The sequence below is a fragment of the Platalea leucorodia genome (assembly GCF_965183815.1).
Source record: "Platalea leucorodia genome assembly, chromosome: 11".
NCBI classification, from domain to species: Eukaryota; Metazoa; Chordata; class Aves; order Pelecaniformes; family Threskiornithidae; genus Platalea; species Platalea leucorodia.
Window position 1 is genome coordinate 9,454,326 of NC_138833.1, and position 7,844 is coordinate 9,462,169.

Here is a 7,844-nt window from a genome sequence, read left to right on the forward strand (position 1 = left end):
AAGCAGCTGGAGTGCAGTTAGTGAGACGATGGATGTAGAAATCCATGTAAAAGGATCAGGCAGGAATAGCAGGCAGTCGTTGCAAATGCAGAGTCTGGCCACACTGTGTCCCCCTCTAAGCACTGCATATGCTTGTTCTTTCTTAGGCATTCAAAACTGGGAAAAAAACGAAACTATAAATAATGCAATCTATCCCCGCATTTCTCATTTCCCAGGCTTTCTTGTACAGCATGCTAAGTCACCTAATGTTTAATTTAATGCTCTCAGCACTAGACCCCTGGTTAGAAAACCCATCAAATGCTTACATTATGCACTATTTGAAATTTCTTTTGGACATGGATTTCATGCTTCGTATTCAGGGCAGGATTCCTGTCCTCCCCGAGCGTACTCGCACCGCGGCGGTGCTGCTGGCTGCCTCGCGCTTGTGGGAGCCGTGACTCAGCTGGGGAGTGGTGAGCCTGGACCCCACTCCACGCACATGGCCAGCGTCTCCTCCAGCCATCCGCTCCCCCTTCCCACTCTTCTCGCCCTTGCTGGTTCGGAAAGGTCCAAGATTTCCATCCCCTGGGCCTGCAGTGCAGTCCCAGCTCTCCCCGAGCCTTTCACTCCCAGCTACCCGCTGATCACAACACACTTCACATCGTGCTGCTTCCATTGGAATTAATTCTGCTCCCCACTTATTCTTCTGAATAGTGTATTTATACACATCTTTTTCTCATATGAGAGCTAGCACGTGGTTATGAGTAGTATATTCCTAGCAATTTGCTTTCTGGTTTGGAGGAAATTGAGCACACTGATAAAATGGCTACATTTATCTGAGTAACATCAGGAAACTTACTTGGAACAGATGTTTCTCCAAGCTGATACCTGGCCAATGGTTGGTGCTTCAGAAGAAGCTGGAAACAGCTGCTCTGCACCTTGCCAAGCCATGCAAAGCCCCTATTTTGGAAGAAAATATATCCTCATTAGCTTTACTTCCCACCGCCACACTCTCTTTTTAGCATGAGGAATTACAAACATATCTCAGGAAATGATTCAACCCACTGCTGAGCCTCACAGCTCTAACGATGCTTTAATATGGGGTCCGGGAGAGAACTAGGTGGATTGCCTGACCCACTCCGGGGATGTGCCTGCAGCCTCTCATCTTCGCTTCTCATCTTGATGCTTAAAACAAAAACCAAACTGAAACATCGGACAAAAACAATGATCACAAACTTGTATTTTTAGTAATTGCTTGCATTTGTTTGTTACTGATGGGGTGACACTCCAGTAACTTGGATACGGAGCATCTTGAACCAGCTTTGCTTCATGTGATGGCTTCCAACCAAAGCAATTCCTTCCATGCTGGCTTGTTTGGCATTGCAGAGAACCTGCCATCTTTTCTGGAAATTGGCTAAAGTAGGTTATTCAAGAAAAAAGAAGTGCCGCAAGGTGGCATTTTCTGACATAGGAAACCAGAGCAGGTATTTTGCTGTCACCACCACTACTGCTTGCATGGAAAAGTGACTTGAAAGCCAAGTGATAGCTCCCCAGTACTGCCATGTAGGCGTTTGGAGTAGAGATTGCTCTTGATTTCAAGAAACACATAATTGCAATGAAGAGGCAGAGACGTGAACTTGATCCCTCTCCAAACAGCTTCCCTTTCAACTCAGCAGAGCATGGTAACTGTAAAGACATAATTTGAATTATTTCACCGCAGATTTGTTTCTCTAAGTCTAAAATATGGAGATGCTAAAAGTGGGCAAAGAGAGGAGCTTAGAAGGGAGAATCAATACTGATGATAACATCAAATAGTTGTTCAGATGGGAAACCAACCTGATCATTTGTTTTAGCCACTCACAGGAAGGGGTGGGAGAGGCTTCCTCCTACTGTATTTTATTTTATAACTCACCCAGTGTTTAAGTTGGCCTGGGAATGAAAAGCCATGGCAAAGACGGCTGGTGACTTCTGCTGTTGGGCAAGGAGGGAGGTAGCATGACTCCTGGCAAGCCATTGCTCTGCACCTCCCAGACAAGCTGGTGCACAAATGTCTCTGGCTGCTCTGGAGTTTGACCAGGGTGTTTGGAGGCAGCTGCCTGCTCCTGGGCAGCTGTCAGGCAGACGCTGCTGTAGGAAGCTGTCTTTGTGTTGCAGTGCAGCAAAAGCCTGTTAGGACTTACACTGAGCATTTGATGCTGATGGATGCCTGGAGGAGCTTGACCCCCGACAAGGATGCCCTGAGAGAGCAGTGAACACAGAGGGAAACAGGAAGGGGCTGGTTTTGAACAGCAAAGCCCAGCCTAGTCCTACTGCCCATACCACAGATGCTTGGTTTCTCTGTGCCTCGTTTTGCTCTCCCTCCCAAGAGTGTCTCTCTCCTTGAGCTAGCCTGCACCCATCACACCCAGGCTGCCCAGAGGGAGGAGCAAACACTTTGAGGATTGACCAGAAGAACTGAATTGTACTAAAACTGAAAGCAGGAGATCCCCCGAAGTGCCATCTCCCTACCTTGCCAGGTGAGATGAACAGTAACTATGGCTGTAATCCTCACTGCAGTTTGCATCCTGCAAAGCATTTCCAGTTGAGGCTGTTCACCTTGGTCGTGAAAATGAACCTGCCTCAAGCGTCTCTTCCAGGAATGGCCATGGAAAAAGACCTTGCGACGTTTTCCACTGCTGCACTGGCAGAGAGGTAGAATGGCCTCCTGACAGTAACAAGAGCAGTCGGTGGCCTGATGTGGTGCTGGGCTCCCCATAAGCACAGGAGGAGCTGCTTTACCCCAGGAGTGAGCAGTCCCTGGTGTTAGAGGATCTTTGAAGCTTTTCTGAGTGAGGGAGATAAATCTTTATCTCCACCAGCTAGTGATGCTTATGCTCCGTCTTGCTTTGCCAGTCAGTAAACCTATCCCAAGATAATACCATTTGGTCGGAACATCATGTCGCTCCTCAACAAAAATCACTTCTAGCAGCAATAATGACAACTGTCCTTCTGGTTGGTGGTGTCCCCCCACCCTGTAAGTGTTTGCTCTGGCTCATAGCAGATGCTGATGTCCCCAAAGACTTTGTGACTGACATGTTGCTTTGACCAGCGGCCGCAAGAAGGAAGTTTGAGAGTTTAATGGAGGGTGAAGTGGGGAGTGCTGGGGACAGATGAGCCCCCACTGCTCATTGGGACATCCTATGGTGGGGCTGAGTTATAGTGATGCCTGGCAGGAGTGGCTGAGCCCAGGGCTGCATGGTGCCAGATCTGGCACCCAGCAGCATCCCTGCCTGAGCAATGGGGGGCTCGGCACCCAGGTACCTTCCAGTGCAGGGCTCTTCCCATCACAGCTCCTCCTGTGTACCGAAAACCACCCAGACAAAACCTTTGGTGGAGGTGCAATTAAAAGGAGCTGCAGACACAAGTTTAGCCAAACACTATGCCTAAGCACACTAAAAGTAACGTCATGTGCAGGATGAGCTGTGAGTCCCATCATGGAGAGCAGCAGGGGCATAGGGAATCCCTGTGCCCAGCTTTGGTGTCCTGTGGTCCTGCTTCTCCTCCCAGCCCTCCCAGTGCCCCATGGCACTAAGTGCCCCTAATCCTTGCATTTTCTGTGGTGGACTTCCCTTGGTTCGTTTTTAGCCTGCAGCTCGATGGTTTCTCAGCAAGCCTCTGCTTCTCTGTGATGGAATTAGTAACAGTGGATACAGCAATAGCAAATAATTATTCAATAATTAGTAATTAGTAAACTAAATACCAGTGTGATTTGCTTTACGTAGAATATTATTATTATACTTTGTTACCCCCTTGCGCACCTACAGGCAGCAAAAAATAAATTAATAGGTTTTCTATTATTTTAATAAAAGCTTGCAGCCATTCCATAAATACCATTCAAGGTATGGCACATGTGACATACTGGGAAACTTAAGAAACATAATGTCTTTAGTGCAGAGAGAAGAGCTGACCTGAGCATCTCTACAGGTACCTTCATAGAAGAGGTTTCTGGTAGCAGATGAATCTTGCGTAAAACAGCATAGAAAGAGAGAATAGCCTGAAGATGACAGCTCCAAGGACACACCTAAGATATGGCTGAGCAAGTGATGTTGGACTGGCAGACACCCAAGACCTCAAAATTGAGAGCAGAGCCCTGCAACTCAGCACTGTCATGTGGAAAGCGTGGGTGGGTGTTTCTACACCCTTTCTGAAGCCAGAGATGGGATGAAGCACCCCTAGAAATGACCTTTTGGTTTTAAAAATCTGTGGCTCTCCCAAGGGCATATTCATAAATTCATAAACCTAAAGAAGCTTCTGAAGCACCATCATTTGGGTGATAGCAAAGTACACCTGGGAGAGGTGAGCTACAGTTGGGAGCAGCACCAGGAAGTTTCTCAGTGAGTGAAGGACCCTGTTTGGAGCTAGGACACGTACCTTTGAGTCCTGCTGGTGTCACAGCCAGGGGACCGCCCATGTGCCGCCTTGGGCCACGGTGTCCCTATCCAAGTGCAGACAGTGCTGCCAAGGATCCCTGGCACGGCCTTTGCAGGCCCTGGCTGGAAGAGCAGCCAGGGGAGTGGGAGGGGAGTGGGAGGGATTGCCCAGTCCATCCTCTGAAACAGCTGTGGGTACATGGCTGTTAGATATGGGCCTGATGGTAGGAACATCTGGCAACCACCACTGCCCATCCCAGGACATTCGTCAGTCTTAAGGCCATGAAACCTTATTGCCACTGTGTTGGCACAAACTTAGCACCTCTCTTGGCCACAGCAGGAGATGCCAAGAGGAACAGACAGGAAAGAGATCTCAGCTCCAACTCATGGCTCAGTGCCATTGAACTGGGAGCATGCTGGGCACAGTCTCCTGCACTCTGCTGTCCTTCACGCAGACTCATTCCCTACAAGCAACATGGTCTTCTGCCCTAATTTTGCCCATAATGGGTAGTGGGATGCCAGGTTTATGGCTTGAATAGCCAACACCTTTGAGCTTCTTGGATGAGCCCACATGCTAACCAAGCCCCTCTGGGGAGGAGGAAATGAACCTTGGACTGGAGAACCAGTGGCCTATGTGTCTCCCAGTTGTCCAGCCCCCACTGAAAGAGAGAACTCAGTCTTCCAGGAATGAGTCAAGAAGCCAGATGAAGGATAAATTTCTAGTTCTTTATTTCACTTCACATCACAAATGTGCCCAGTGAGGCATCTCATGGACACCCTTGTGTGATGGCCCAGTTGTCTTTGGCCAGCACCCCAGGTTACCTCTAAGCCTGAGTTTGGCAGCAGCCCAGTCCTGCCAGGAACATGTGCAATTCAGGTCACTTGTCAAATGAACAAACCTGTGCCAAACAGCAATTTCAGTCTGTACTGCCGCTCACTGTGAACAGAATGGGTGGCCTGGCCCTATGTGCTCACTTCTGACCCAAGATCTCCCTTGCAGGTTGTTGGAAAAGATGCAGCCCGAGCCCTGGCAATGGGCAGATAGACAGATAGACACTGCCTATGGAGCCAGGATCGCTGGAACTGAATGAGGGCACCCAAATTGCTGTTACTGGGTGAAGCTGGATCCACCAGGGCAGCTCTCAGTCTCTTAGGAGAGTGGTGCTTGAGGAAGAGGACAGGAAAGGCAGTGCAGTGACAGCCACACTGGGCCCCTCTGTGGTGCAGAGCTGGGTCAGGGCCCCTGGTTCAGTCAGAGCAGAACTGGCTTTTTGGCTTTTTTGCTTTTCAGTTGTGCACCCTAAAGTAATTCTGCCCAGACAGATCGTTGACACGAAATGGGAATCAGTGATTCAGAAAAATGTAAACCATCTGTTGAGCAGTGTAACAGCAGAGACCTCTTGGATCATTCACATATGTGAGCTCTCGAAAGACCTGCTTATTTGGGCAAAGTAGAGTTAGCTACAATTTTTTTTAATGACACTGCTATTTTGAAGGGAATAACTCATTGCTTCCTGTGCATGTCCAGCACATGGGCTTTGATCTCAAGTAGAATATTAATAGTAATTATTTACAGCAGAGAAATGCAGGCATGCTGCTGCTCCTCCGTCAGCAGCCCGCATTTGGGGTGCTCTGGGAGCTCCCGAGCTGGGAGGGGGCACTGTGCTGGGAGGGGGTCAGCCACGGCTCTGCCGTGGGGCATGCTGCCCTGCCACCTCCACACACCTGTATTTTGCCAGCCACGGCTCAGCCAACCCTTTGCTCAGGACTTTTCCTTTGCCATAGCCTAAGATGTCTATGGGGCTGTCCCAGGTCTAAGGGGACTGTCCCTCCACCAGGCTGGAGGATGACCATTTTTCCAGGGCACAGAGTGCAGCCCTTCTGCCATGTCCCAGCATCTAACCAAGAAGCTTAGCTACAAAATGCTTCTCTTTCTACTCTAGGAAAGCTGATTTCCTGCTCAAAACAATGTGGTGATTTTCACCTAATGTCCACACAGGAACATTTGGCTTAAATAGCCTTGAAATGAGGTAAAAAGCTGCTTTTTCCACTTGCTTCAGTAGCTAACCGTGAGCAAGCCATGTGCAAAACCAGCATTTCTAACCTGGCCCACTGGGTGCCCAAGGTGAATTTGGAGAGGAAAAGAAAGGAGACCTGTAAGGTGCTCAGCCTGGGTTGGGAGGTAAGAGGAAATCGAGGCGACCTGAGGCTGTGGTGCTCCAAAACAGTGGAGATGGGAAAGAGATGCCCTGTGAGGCTCGGCGTGTCCTGCTCTTCGAGCCCAGACACCCTGCAGGCTTCCCTGCCCTCACCTCTCCCAGCCGCACTCCTGACCATGAGCAGCTGGATTTGGCTCTCCTGAGGTGCTTGTGTCTGGTCTGACTCTGCCCCTTTAATCCTTTGCTTTTTTTCTTCCTTTTAAATCTTTTTCTCCAATTTCAGCATCTCTAAAGGATGAGTGAAGCCAACTGCTGCGTGTTCTGCTGTTAAACAGCTGTTTACTAGGCACCAAACCACACTATTGTGAGTATTGAAAAAATACATATCAAAGCTTTTCAGGGCTCTAATCCAGACGAAGCACAAAGGATTGGGGATTTCAGCAGTTCCTGGCCAGTCCTGAGCTCTTCTTCCAACCAGACATACAAAGCCAACACATGTGTGCTTTGATCCACCAAAGTAGTGTCTAAAGATCCACCAAAAGTGTATCTTTAGATCTAAGATCCACCAAAGTTGTGTCTAAACCCAACAACATCCAAATGAAACTTCATTACCATGACATCCCTGTGCCTGGCTCCCCAACACCTCCCAGCAGGACCAGGGCCTCTCTTTTGCTTCCTAACAGCTTTTGGCTGGCATGGAAGTTTTTCACCAGTGCTTGAAGACCACAAATGGTGTGATCACTTCAACCCTCACTCCCCCACCAAAACGGCCCCATCCCAAATGTGATGCACTTTATTTCTGCCCAGATCTTCCACCTATCCCTAAGACATTTAATGGTTTTGAGATTAAATAAAATGCTCATCTATTTAAATAATTCCCAGAGAAAAGTACAAATCCATTTACAAGATTTATGTTTGATGCAGTCAGGTTCCAAGCCTGGGGAGAAGGAGGTGATAATACTTTCCTATGCAGCCTTTTAGATTAATCAACTATAAAATACTGTGGGTTTAGTAGATAATTCTTTAGTGGTTGCACTGGTATTCACAAAAATCTTGGGTTCAGCCCCTCTTTCCCCTGGCAGTCTGATACAGGAACTTCTGGGAAAACATAGGAAACCTGTGATTTACCAGGAGCTGTGCTGGAGGACTCCAGAGCCAAGTCTCTGTTAGACTTTGCTGTAATGGTTTAACCACTGATGTGGCTATCCCCTCCAGCCCATGCCATCGTGTGGCACCACAGCCACACTCATGGCTCACCTAGGTTTGCTCACAGTGTCTGCACGCTCGTGTGTGGCTG